The following is a 14,888-nucleotide window of genomic DNA, read 5'->3' as shown; positions in this document are numbered from 1 at the left end:
CATTATTAACCCAGGTCACTGTTAATCCTTGAAGGTCATTATTAGCCCAGGTCACTGTTAATCCTTGAAGGTCATTATTAAGGCAGGGTCCATTGTTAATCTGAAGTCATTATTAGCCCACAGGTCACGTTAATCCTGGAAGGTCATTATTAGCCCGGTCACCAGTTATTCCATGATGTCATTGTTAGCAGGTCACCCTGTTAATCCTTGAAGGTCCTATTAACCCAGGCACCGTGATCTTTTTTTCCTGAAGGTCATTATAAAGCCCAGGTCCAACTGTCATAACTAGGTAGGACTTCAATCTTTCCCAGGTGGTACAAGAGAGGTCATAATAAGGGTAACCCATGTTCCACAGTCTAATCCAAATGATTTGCAGGTCATGTTAAGCCCAGGTCATGCCTAATCCTTTGAAGGTCATTATTAACCCACAGAAGTCACTGAATGGGGAAATCCCTTGAAGGTATTATTAGCCAGGCTTCCACTGCGTAATTACTACAATAGGACTCACCTGACAACGTAGTTGAGGCAGACGACGTACTGCGGCTTGTGGTCCTTGGGACCGTGGATGAGAGTTGCCTGGGTCACTACCCAAACGTAGCCGCCGTCCCTGGCTAGGAAACGGTATCTGCCCGTTTCCACCTGACCTTTGATGCGCACTGCAAAGAAAAGAAAGGAAAAGTTTTATTATCATTCGTTCAGTGTATGGATTAAGGGAACACTTAAAAATATAAAATATACGGCAGAAATTTTGTGTTAATCCAGTCTTTTGGTCATCCTCCCAATATATGTGACTTAAGGGAACGTTTATAAATGTAAAAATACATTACAGAAATAATTAATCCCTTACGCAATGTCCTTTCTTGACGACTCAACACAAATAATCATTTTTTTTCCTAGCAAAGAAAATTTATATCCCCGTCTGCCTACCAAAAATTCAAAAATGTTTCCCAGTTTAGCTAAATATGCAACGAAATAATTAAAAACACGTCATTGGAACACAGCTGATTCCTTGACAATGAAACACGGAAGGCCATGAAATGTCACGACAACTGTATGAACTCTGCGGACATAACACATCGGATTTCAATTACTGATTCAATTCCCGTTCGTCGGCTTGACCTTTCATGAAGGTCCATTTCCCGCAGGGAATTTACTGGTGCATCCAATGAATGCGATGTGATCTCTCTCTCTCTTTCTCTTTATCTATCTCTTTGGCGTCGGAGTTAGGTGACACCGCGTCTAGCTCACAGAGAGAGAGAGAGAGAGAGAGAGAGAGAGAGAGAGAGAGAGAGAGAGAGTGAGTTTATCTGAACCTATGCATTGGGTCATAATACAGATATAGTCATCGCATAATCATTGTTAAGAGGAAAGCTCACAAGGATAAGAACATCTAACATAATAAACTGAACGCTAGTTTCCAATGTACTCTCGACTGATAAGTGCAATGTACCACGAGTCAATAAGAAAAAATTAAGCCATGAGTCAATAAAAAAAATTATGCCATGAGGTAATGAACAAAAATTTATGCCATGAGTCAATGAAACAAAATTATGCCATGAGACAATAAAATAAATTATGCCATAAGTAAATGATAAAAATTTCATGCCATGAACCAATGAGGTTGTTTTCATGCCCTGAACAATGAAAAAAAAAAATTATGTGAACAATGAAAAAAAAAATTATGAAGTGGTTTCGTTTTAAAAATGTTATGCCATGATTCAGTAAAATATTTTATATGCCATGAACAATGAAAAAAAAGAAAAAAAATTGTATGAAGTGGTTTCGTTTAAAAAAAAATTATGCCACGATTCAATAAAATTTTTTTTAATGGCATGAACAATGAAAAAAAATTTATGAAGTGGTTTAGTTTAAAAAATTTTAAGCCATGAGTCAATAAAAAGTTTTTAAATTGCATGAACAATGAAAAAAAATTGTATGAAGTGTTTTCGTTTTCCAAGATGTAAAGTGAGCTGCCAGTAACGTTCGTCCTATGAAAAGAACGCGTCTCGTATTTCCCCATATTATCACTTCGGGAGCACTCTTTGAAGCTGTTATTGACTGTAAGCCCTCATTCCTCGCTTCATTTTCCGAATTAGGATAGGAATAAAGAGTTTAACCCAAAAACCACGCACTAGGACCTACGAGGTCAATCAACGCTGAAAAGGAAAAGGTTTGAAAGGCGTGACAGGAGGAAAACCTCGCACTGTGAAACAATTGTTAGAGAAGGTGGAAAGTCAGATGGAAGAGAATTGAAGGGAGGTACAGTCAAAGGAATAAAAGGGGTTGCAGGACAAATAAACTTAAGTAATACCTACAGTGCACCACTTGAAGTGCACTGACAGCGCTACCCCCCCGAAGAACCCCCCGAAGAATCTCAAGTCCCTTACTTATTTCTTACTTGTTAACACTTCACGTGTACTTCAGACAGATATCCCAGCTCTTATCTAAATTCAGATAATTACGGAAAAATTCGACGCTTAACTTAGGAAAATAGACTGGAACTTTCCTTCTCGACGTTACTTAAAAATTCACAAAGATAATTGGAAACAAGTTTAGCGCTTACAAAATTACTCCAGTAAATTAAGATGACCAGACAAACGTCCCATAACGGGAAGGACGGCTAATTCAATGTATATTCCACTCAACAACCAAACAAAATTTCAATACTTAAATAAATATAAAAAACTGACCAAAAAAATAAATACACACATAATATTCAGTAGAAATTTAGACCAAAAATATGCACATTAATTTGTTTCAACGAAACGCAATGAAACTAAATTCAAACAAAGACAAGAAGAATAAAATAAGACGCAACAATAAAGTCTAAATTCTGAAACGCTGGAGCAGAAGCGTAAAAAAAAAGAAAAAAAAAAAAAAAAAAGAAGGGGGGGGGGGGGGGGGGGGGGGGGGGGGGGGGGACAGGGTGACGAGCGCTAAAATGACAACGTTGGCAGAGGTAAATATTTGATGTAGGAGAGAGGAGTGAGAGAGAGGAAGGGGAGGAGATAACGGAGAAAAGAATTATGCGGAATACTACAGAAACTCGACGGGAGAAGAGAGGAGGCGACTGAAAGGTATCAGAGGGAAAAAAGAGAAGATTTAACGCCCGTTTGGGTGGAAGGAATAATCACGTCCATTTTTTTTTAAGTGTTTTAACGCGAGTATGACACCCACGAAACTCCTACAGAGAGAGAGAGAGAGAGAGAGAGAGAGAGAGAGAGAGAGAGAGAGAGAGAGAGAGAGACGTCTGAAGATTCCTACAGATCAACAAACGCGTCGAGACTACCAATTACCGTTTTTCTTCAGAAACATTAGGAAAAAATGATAAAAAAATTCTTGAATTCTCTTTGAAATCTAACCGCACTTTCCCCATCTGTTTATAATCTCGTCTCACTAACGCCTGATATTTATAAAGAACATCAAGAAAACCTTAGATATTTATAAAGAAAAAAAAAAAAGACTTGACACGGAGAGAAAAATGAATTTTTTGAAGCGAGGACGAATACCCCCACCTCTCTCCTCTCTCTCTCTCTCTCTCTCTCTCTCTCTCTCTCTCTCTCTCTCTCTAACGTACACCCAAGAGGGCCATGAAACGGGGCCATGAAGGTGCCTACCTTGAGGACATGGTCGGGGAAATGGCGATATCGTGACCATAATGATAATGGACGAGAGAGAAGAGAGAGAGAGGGAGAGCCATTAAAATGGAAAAGGGAGCAGAAAGGCGAAACCATATATATACATTACACACACACACCTATTTATATATATATATATATATATATATATATATATATATATATATATATATATATATATATATATAATATATAGAGAGAGAGAGAGAGAGAGAGAGAGAGAGAATCTTGTAAACTAAGAATTTTTATTACCTCATTATCAAAGGATTATATATGAGTGAAATACTTATACATATGTATATGTACATATATACAGATATATACGTATGTATGTATAATGAACTTAACGCCTGATGAAGCAACATTAACGTCAATCATGAACAGAAAGTGGAAATATAAGGAAAGAAATGCTCAGGTTAAACTTCATTTCTATTTTGCATAACTAATAACAATGTCAAAAATCCACCAAGATTTCGTTCTTCCAGTATCTGAAGAGATGCATGGGTCACAAAAACCATTTATAGATAATAATATAATAATAATAATAATAATAATAATAATAATAATAATAATAATAATAATAATAATAATAATAATATAATTCAAAGAAAATTATTAACCCCAATAATTAATAATAATAAATTATTTCTTGAGCAAAAAACATTTGGAAATTCACAATTTGGAGCAAACTGTTCCTCTAAAAATGTTTTTTTTTTTTTTTTAGTTACTGACTTCCTCATGCAAGAACAAGACATACGCCATTAACTTTTCTTTCATTGCGAAAAAAAAACCAATTCACAAAATCCCAGAACTACGTTTACTACCCAAGAATTGTTGAAGTGCTCTTACGCTAATGGCAGTGACAAAAAGATAAGAAATCGAATGTCAAGAGAGAGAGAGAGAGAGAGAGAAATAGGACTCTTAAGATCTGCGCGTGAAAAGCTGACCTAAATTAAATGCAGATGCCTCATTTTCGTCCACCTGCGATGGACTGTAATATTTTATATACATATACATATATATATATATATATATATATATATATATATATATATATATATATATATAAATATATATATATAATATTATATATATATATATATATATATATATATATATATATATATATATATATATATATATATATATAATAAATTATGATATCCTAATATACGCAACCACTGCCATTTGTTCATGCTAGAATATTAAATTTCCCACTTATATGTGTATCTAAAAACTTCGGGTTTTTCAAACGATTCGCTTCACAAAAACTTCCTGCGGCGTTAGTTCACGTAGCGAAGAGATGTCAGCCCATTCTCTCCCTTTTACATGGATAAAAATAAGCGAAAGTTTCGCAGAATACACCTAAAACTCACAGTTTGGCCCTTATAGTCGAACACTACCAACAAGAAGCAGCTTCTCCCTACATAAAAGTGATGTTTACATAACCTAAATTTCTTTATTCGTATATCACCCGAATCTGAAGGGTCACCTACCCAGCCGCCGACGTAAACGAGACTCCCTTTTTTAAGACGAAATACCAAGTCCTTCAAAATGAACTGAAGGTGACGGGCCAAAAACAATGCAATTAAAATATTCTAGTCACGCGGATGGTAAGAATGACATTAAAAAATGAACAAGACATACGTGAAGTTATACTATCTTCAAATAGAGAGAGAGAAAAAAATAAAATAAAAAATAAAATAAAACAAACAAATAAATAAATAAAACTTTTAGAGGTTGACATTTCCACCAGCAGTAAAACGACACCGTATGTGTTTACACTTGAAAACTCTTGCATAAATATGACACAAAAAGGTGAATGATTCTCAGACACAAGTCCCTCTCATTCTCTACAAACACTACCGGCTGGATATTTGTTTGTTTGTTGAGTACGCGCGAGTCGGGTATAAGTTTTTACCTAGCATAAAAACAAGGAGTGATCCGACCTTCAGCTTACTCGGGGCGCGTGCTAAAACCTATGGTCAAATAGAGGTTTGTTTCACTAACGAAAATTGAAATAAATATGCTATATTTTATTATAAATAATAATGGTTCAGTACTGTTTAACATGTAAATTATTTAAGTTTTAAATTTTCATTCTAATTAATAGTTCAAAAATATCCTATTCTAAAATTCCTGTACCTTTAACTCAACGCAAAACACCTTTTTCAGACCTTTTTAGGCTCTTCCATAGACCTTTCCTTACGCCCCAACTAGAACAACAACAACAACAACATCAACAACAACAACAAAAGTAGTTTGTAGGCTTACTCCCCGAGTAAGCAAAAAGTACTGAGAAAGACCTTTTCCGAAAGGACTACTGGTACATATACGCTTACCGTTTAAATCATCACAGAGACAGAATAAATTAGAGATAGAATATACAAATTAGTCCCGCGACCAAGCGCTGGGACCTACGTGGTCATCCAGCGCTGAAAGAAAAGTTGAGAATATGAGGTTTAAAAGGTGCAACAGGAGGAAAACCTCAAAGCAGTTGCACTATGCAACAATAATTGTTAGAAGAGGGTGGAAAGGAAGATGGAAGAATATGAAAGGAGGTACAGTAAAAAGAATGAAATGGGTTGCAGCTAGGGGCCGAAGGGACGCTATAGAACTTCAAGTAATGCCTACAGTGCACCACGTGAGGTGCACTGACGGTATTAACCCCATACGGGGTCCCACAGGCACATCACTAAAACCATGTGGAAATCATAAACTCTGAATATAGCTTCGAGCACCTTGACTAATTATACCTGATAATTACGACTCCCAAGAACTGCCCTTGACATATAAAACAAGAATCCCCTTTCGCTCAAACAGACCGGGCAACATTGGGCTAAATTCTCTATTTTATTATTATTATTATTATTATTATTATTGTAGGCCGATGGAATAGGCATTCTAACGCCGCTATCTATCCTTGGCTGACGGGAACAAGAAAGGGTAACAGATTAAATATCTAAAAAGTTTGACATGAATGGGCGCTCCTTTAATTTCATCTCATAAGATTATACAATGCATATGCGTATAAGCCTAAATTTTTCAAGGTCTATTGCGCTAGAATTTAAGACAATGAATAATTCACAACACTGAATTTTTAATCCAATTCAACGTTTCGTTATTCAAAAGTCAAATGTTCAAAATACTCGTATGCAAAGATAAAATGATCAATTAAACGAACTGCATTTACAACATTTAGACAGAATTTATTCGGTATGCTCTTTTTAAAAACTCCACCTTTTAAAATACAGTATATCTATCCCCAATCACAGAATATAGGTGACTAATTCCATTACAATGAACAACTAGTAAAAAATGTGCGGAAGTTTCTTTGGCGCAGTCGAGTTTTCTGTACAGTGCTTAATGTGCTGTATGAGACGCCACCCATGAAACTTTCAGCCATGGCCTGGTGGCGGCCTGTCCTTTAACGTTGCCAGACACACGATCATCGCTAACTTTAACCTTAAATCAATTAAAAACTACTGAGGCTAGAGGGCTGCAATTTGCTATGCTTGATGATTGGATGGTGGATGATCAACACACCAATTTCCAGCCTTCTAGCCTCAGCAGTTTTCAAGATCTGATGGCAGACAAAGTGCGGACGGACAGACAAATAGCCATCTCAGTAGTTATCTTTTAAAGATAACTAAAAATGCAAATAGCCAACTTCCAAGACTAAACAGAAGTCAAGCAATATGCTGCATTAATTAAAATTTTTTTCAAGGAGATGGATTTCCATACTAATTATTATTATTATTATTAATTATTATTATTATTATTATTATTATTATTATTATTTATTATTATTATTATTATTATTATTATTATTATACAGGCCAAGGAAAACGTCTGTATCAGGTAAAAAAAAATAAAAAAGTAAAAATAAAAAATAAAACACTCCGAGTAGATATAAATCTGGCAAGATGAAGGGTAAGACATAAAAGGGTAAATAAGAGGGGAAAAAATAGAGGACATATAAAAAGAGGAAAGAACAACCACTACGCAGATGTCAAAAGAACCGTCTCGACCGTTTTATCCGTTCGAGATAAATATGTCAAAACCGTCACAAACACCCAGATTCCGAAGGGGAGGTGCGGAAGGGAACCACTCAAGATACCGACACTCAGGGCGGCATAACGTCTCTTGTGAGTCGAGTTGCGTAAATTACGAAGCGACGTTTCCTTCGTAACAGTTGGAAATGGAGAGGCAAATTTCCAATACTTCTTTGGAGGAGTGTACTTACTGCCATGGTTTTTTATTTGGACATTCTATTATGGAGAAGCTCAAATAATAATACTAATAATAATTTAACTTTTTTTGGAGGAGTGTACCTACTGCCAGGGTTTTTTTTATCTGGACATTCTATTATGGATAAGCTCGAATATAATAATATTATTAATTAAAATGGAAAACAGATCCACAATTATGTATATATATTCAAAGATAAATCTGATTGACCTTGATATATATGTTCATATACATAACTGTGGATTAGTTTCTCCAATAATAATAATAATAATAATAATAATAATAATAAAAATAATAATAATAATAATAACTCTATTGTCTTTCGTAGCCCAGATAGGTTATGAATAATAATAATAATAATAATAATAATAATAATAATAATAATAATAATAATAATAATAATAATAATAATAATAATGTTTTGACAATTCAAGTCTTACCAACGTCAAAAAGAGTCCTGACGAGTTGTACTTAAAAGAATAATTCAAACATCACTCAAGCAACAACAGACTCTCATTATTAAGAATCTATTAAGGTGGAGATACGCACACAGGCCCAAGAACACTCCAAACACAAAGGCTGGCGAGATCGTATTTCATACCTGATACAAAGCTAGGGCAGAGACGCACAAGAACCCCCCCACCCCTCTCCCCCCACACCTCCAAACATTAATAAGGTCTCTCTCTCTCTCTCTCTCTCTCTCTCTCTCTCTCTCTCTCTCTCTCTCTCTAGTACACACACACGCCATATCTTCCTCGGTCTGCCTAAAGGTGCAAGAGCAAAACACAAGGAAATCGAAGGCAAAGAGAGAGAGAGAGAGAGAGAGAGAGAGAGAGAGAGAGAGAGGTAGGGGGTGGTTAGTCTCCCCCTAGAATAAACACACGAAATAAACTTGACAAATAGGTGTTTTATATCTTGCTCGGGTGTGAAATAGGGGGCAGTAAAAGACGCCCCACATCCTACAAAGTCTTACCGTTTCATAAAATGAATAGAAAAAAAAGGAACTCGGTAAAAGCTTAAATATTCGAACACCTCTTTGTCCCTTGGACCGACGCCATGGCCATGGCGGTTGCGGGGCTGCTGGGTTACGTAACTCGGAGTTATTTCTCTCCTTTGTAGTTTTCGCTTATTGTTCCTCTTTTTACACACATATATACATATATATACATAATATATATGTGTATATATATGGGGGTATAATCCACAACGATATAAAATCCTTACGTAGTATTATTATAAAATATATATTTCTTGTAAAGTAGACCGACCACAGCTGTTTGTCGAAAGCTTTATTTACTCTGCAAAAAATTTATATGTATATTTTATAATACTACATAAGGATTTTATATCATTGTGGATTATATCCCCATTTACTAAGAGGTACGACATAGTAACCTAGTTCTCATGTATATATATTATTTATACTAATAATATAATATATATATAATAATATACTTTATATATTATATATATAGATATAGAATATCATGTGTGTAGATGTGTGTGTGTAGATGTGTGTGTATAATATATAATATATATATATTGCTAAGAAGAATTACCACCAGGAAAATGATAGGCATAAATCCAGCGCTTTCGTCTTACTAAAACAGACAATGTCTTAGTAAAGAATAAAGTACTTATATATATATATATATATATATATATATATATATATATATATATATATATATATATATATTATACATATTCCGATTAGCGGGAAGAGCAGAGTAAACTGCTATAATTTGAAACATAATTATGGGGTGCTGATGTCTGCTTATGAAGCATCGTTAATAATGTTATGGAAGGAATAGGGAAATGTTTAGTAGCTGGAAATCTAACAGGAAAATATTATTAAGCACAAACGTCAGATGACAGATGGCGAAATTTGGACGTTGAATGAATGGCGCAAACACGGAAGTGGTGGCTGCCTCCTATGGGAAGGGAAGGGAAGGGAAGGGAAGGGAAGGGAAGGGGTGGGGGTGGGGGCTGATGCTGGTTAGGCGAGAGAGAAGAGGTGAATCACATCACAAGGGAGGTGATGTAAGGAAGGGAACTGAGGCTATGCAAATATTTTAGAGAAGTAACTCTGGACGAAGTCACAAGTATGCGGCCGAATCTTCCTGAAGGAGGCGTATTGGCTGTCGAATGCAAATCAGGGAAAAGGGTTTGAAATTGAATGAGACTGCTTCCATAATATATGAGGAATAACGACATTTGTGACAAGGAAAGCTGCCGAAACAACAGAGTGGTTAGCGCAGGCGCAAAGGTGGTGGCAGGCTTATCATGTGAGTTTAAGTCTTGAGTAAACAAAGGCAGAGGGGAGGTATATGGAAGGTCATTAGCATAAATCGGAGTTTAAGGAGAAAATAAGAAAGAAAAACCTACAAATTTGTTGGACAAATCGACTGGAAGGGGCAAGACAAAAGGGGGCATTATTATTATTCAGGAAAAACAAGTCATATGCGCAATGAAGTGTAATTTGTATATGCGAGACCTCTGTGTATGTGTAGGGGCATCCTGCACAGAATGGTCGTCCTAGACACTAAAAATGTGGGAGATACTGTGTTTATGTTTCCTTCAGAGCCACGCCCTTCTAGAAATAACGGCGTGTTGCTGAAATGATAATGGCTGGCTGACACAACATCTCCACCGAAGAGGCACCTTGGCAACTGACAGACAATTTTAAGCGCGAGCATTTAGCGCATCTGATCATTAATCCCGAATTGAAGGAGCATTTTATTAAACGAGCCACTACGAAACTCCGTTTCCCGCTTGAGTACCGGATTCCTCACATTCCGTCTGATTAGCGTTTATTTCATTGGCAGCTGTGCTTGTGCGTGTGTGTGTACGTGTATATGTGTGTGTGGTGTGCTTGCGCTTGCTAGTCTGCCTGACAAGCTCAGCGTGGCTTCTTTCCTACAAGCACCTCCGCAATATTTTGGGACCACGCCCCCTAAATCTATAGACCCTCTTACGTAAGGAGGGAGCGGCAACATGAACGTGAAGGGGGTGGTGGGGGGGAGGGGGGAAATGTTGCCACGTCATGTCAAATAAAGGCAGGCCATTCGCTAATGATATAGTTTTATTGTTTGTCTGTAGAGAGAGAGAGAGAGAGAGATGTCAAGTAGACTTTTTATATTTTGGGATAGGTTAGATGAATAGTTATATATGAGTTAAAAGGTATTGTTTAAAGAGATATATATATATATATATATATATATATATATATATATATATATATATATATAGATATATATATATATATATATAGAGAGAGAGAGGAGAGAGAGAGAGAGAAAAAGAAAAAAATGTAGTTCTGAAAGGCCTTTCGAAGAATATAAAAATAACACACACATATATGTCTCCCTTGCTTCCTTGAGAATATATATATATATATATATATATATACTATATATATATATATATATATATATATATATAGTATGTATGTATGTATACACGTACACATATACACATATGTGTGTCTGAGTGTGTCCCACACAAAATGTCCCCGAGCAGAAAAAGCGTTTCATCCCTTTCAACTCGGCGCGGCCAAAGCCATATCCATTTCAGACGACCCAACTCCGAAGAGACTCAATAAATATTGTTATGCCTGTATATACGAGCCACTGACCTCCCTCCCAAAATGAAATGGGGTCCGAATCGAAATCCCCTCAAAACGTAACGCTCCCGATCGGCGCACTTGCTTTGATCTCGTGACAGGGTTGCTGGGTTTGGTGTCCACCTCCTTTTTTTTTTTTTTTTTTTTTTTTTTTTTTTCTTTTTTTTTTTTTTTTTTTTGTTTTTTTTTTTTTTTTTTTTTCGGGTAGATATGGTTCCTTTTTCGTTTATAAACGTTTATTTTAATGTACACGTCATGGCATGAAATCCCTTTGGGTAAAAAGAGGGCGTACACTAAAAAGAATTTGAGAAGTATGTCTGATTTTTTAAGCGAAAATACAATTCTCCTTACCTTTTCATTTTTTATATTCTAACTATTAATTTATTATTTTTTCTTACCTCCTCTTAATTCTTCCTAATAAACGCCATGCTCTTTGGAAGCTTAAAGAATTTCAAGTCAGTGGCCCCTGAGGTGGGCTTGTTCCATATGAATAGGGTTTCATCTTCTGAATAATAATAATAATAATAATAATAATAATAATAATAATAATAATAATAATAAAATAATAATAATAATAATAATAATAATTATTAATGGAAACGTAAATCACAATAGTATGTCTATTTGATTTTATTTAAAATATATATTTAAAATACAAAATCAAACAGACATACTATGTGATTAAGATGATAATAATAATAATAAGGAGGCAGGATGCAAACCCGGAACCCCACACTATAAAAAATACCACCCAGTCGAATTGGAGGGCAAAAAAAAAAAAAAAAAAAAAAAAAAAAAATAATAATAATAAGTAATAATAATAATAATATAATAATAATAATAATAATAATAATAATAATAATAATAATAATAATAATAATAATAAGAAGAAGAAGAAGAAGAAGAAAAGTGATGGACTCCTAAGGCAACCCGGAAACCCCACACTGTAAATACACCCAGTCAAATTGGAGGACTGTGATAAACTATATAATAATAATAATAATAATAATAATAATAATAATAATAATAATAATAATAATAATAATAATCTTCATCACCCTGTTAAACTGTGACAAGACGAATTTATTAAACTTTTCAAATAAAAGAATTTGGGGTTTACCGCCTCTTTTTCTTGATAAAATTCCTTTTTCGTTTTTACACGTCCATTTTATTTTTCAAACCTCGAGACATTCAATACTTAGTGTATACGACAGCATAAACGAAAAAGTATTAAGAAGTGTGTCCGAGTTTCTCCAACGTAAGATTATGAACATAAAATTGTCCTTTCCTTCGTTCTACATCAATACACCAACCTTCAACACCTTGTGGAAACTGTTAGAAAAATCTCTTTTAAAAATTTGTCAAATAAATTAATAAATAACAAGGAAATAAAAGCCTCATCGAAGGTCTCGCAGGCAACAGATAAAGGTGAACTCCCAACAGACGAATCGAGTCGGCTCTCGAATTTCTGGTCTCATGATTCGAGTTAAATTGAGTATTGCTCTCGCTGGAAGCCGAGTTCGTTAGACGCAAAAGCACCGAAGACATGACCTGGATGGGAAATATAACGGCATTAAAACAACCACCAAGCTGCAGCAGACAGGAAACAGCGACAACAACTCATGTGACAGCCGGCAACAGCAGTCTATTTCTTCATTCATTCTCTATCTCTCTCTCTCTCTCTCTCTCTCTCTCTCTCTCTCTCTCTCTCTCTCTCTCTGTCACCAGGTAAATCGTCTCGATCTTACGTTTGGATATAACTGTCCACTTTTGCTGTTCATTGCAATTTTTGGCTATCTGAATAATCCCACTACATTATTTCTTACTAATCTTCAAATTAGGTTGAACACTCTCAATTTGTAAACACACACACACTCACGCGGGCAGATTTCGCGCGCACGCGCGCGCAATCACACGCAATGTAAATGACAAGTACATAACTGGAGACTTTCCATCGGACCCATCACTGAACTTGATCGATCAGAGAGAGAGAGAGAGAGAGAGAGAGAGAGAGAGCTTTCACAAGCCCAAGCGCTTTATCGTAAAAGCATATTTTTCGTCATATTATGTTTGAACTTAAAAAAAAAAAAAAAAAAAAAAAAAAAAAAAAAAAAAAAAAAAAAAAAAAAAAAAGGGGGGGGGGGGGGGGGGGGGGGGGGGTGGGGGGGGGGGGGGGGGGGTGGAAGACAGTTCAAAGGACAAGCTCCACCAACATAACACTGTCCTTTGAACATCAATGAGATCGTTTGCAGAGGCTAAAGTCGCCAGGGTGTCTTTGAGAGCAAAAAGAAGAGAGAGAGACACAATGGGTTGACAACAATGCAGACATTCAAGCAGGTATTATTATTCACTCCTGTGCAACAACATCTATGTTACTCCCGCCATAAAGAACTGCTATTAAAGATGCCCTCGTTGCTTAGTTCCCGCGCAAGATTGAGTCAAAAGTCTGAGCCATATTGGAAGGGAATATAGTAGAGTTTAGGCCAAAGGCCAAGCACTGGGACCTATGAGGGCATCAGCGCTGGAAAAGGAAATAGAGAGTAGGTAGGTTTGAAGGATGTAACAGGAGGAAAACCCTCAAAGCAGTTGCACTATGAAGCATTTGTTAGGAGAGGGTGGAAAGTAAGACGAAAGAAAGAGAATATGAATGGAGGTACAGTAAAAGAAATGAAAGGGGTTGCAGCTTGGACCCGAGAACCTTAAGTACTGCCTACGGTGCAACGCATATGGTGCACTAACGGCACTATCCCATACGGGGGAAAAACAATACAAATTTGGATCCAGAGGAACCCACCACCTGATTGGAGCTTGCCAACTCAAGGTCCTTCGCAAAGCGCAAACTTTTTTTCCGTCATCTTATGAGAAAAATCTTCGGAAACAGCTATCTGCTTTTCTCAGATACTGATGCAATTTGGAAGGTATTGCCCGCCTTTACATATTTCTATAGGGCATATGGACGTGAATATATGGATGGTATTTTGATTAGTTTTCTGGGAATGTATGTTTGTGCCATTTAGAATCTTCCTCACTAACCGGTCTGGTGGAAGGTCAGTGGTTTCGTAGATTTGGAATCTGTTGGTCCCGAGTTCCAGCATTCCCAAGAAGTTCCTCACAAATACCAGAGATTTGTGGGTAAACAAACAAACACAACAGGTTCCAGGCGACAACAAGAAGTGGCAGAATGCTTCCATTCCACACTGAATACTAGAAAGGCTCATTAGAAGCCACCAATTATAAATGCACTAATAATAGCGTGAGCGATGTCATTAATAAACGACAATTAGCCTGGGCAGTGAGCTGGAATCAAAGATGATGGAACTTTAAGTGGGAGAGGGTGGGAGAGGGTGGGGGGGGGGGGGCCCGCTAGCCACAGT

General features: G+C 36.3%; 1 pseudogene; it reads right to left on the bottom strand.

Moving 5' to 3' along the window:
* LOC135213712 (protein similar-like) overlaps window positions 1–14,888 on the bottom strand; it is a 228,707-nt pseudogene that overhangs the window by 32,534 nt on the left and 181,285 nt on the right.

The sequence above is a fragment of the Macrobrachium nipponense genome, chromosome 43 (assembly GCF_015104395.2).
Source record: "Macrobrachium nipponense isolate FS-2020 chromosome 43, ASM1510439v2, whole genome shotgun sequence".
NCBI classification, from domain to species: Eukaryota; Metazoa; Arthropoda; class Malacostraca; order Decapoda; family Palaemonidae; genus Macrobrachium; species Macrobrachium nipponense.
This window is presented reverse-complemented; position numbering and strand designations above follow the sequence as displayed.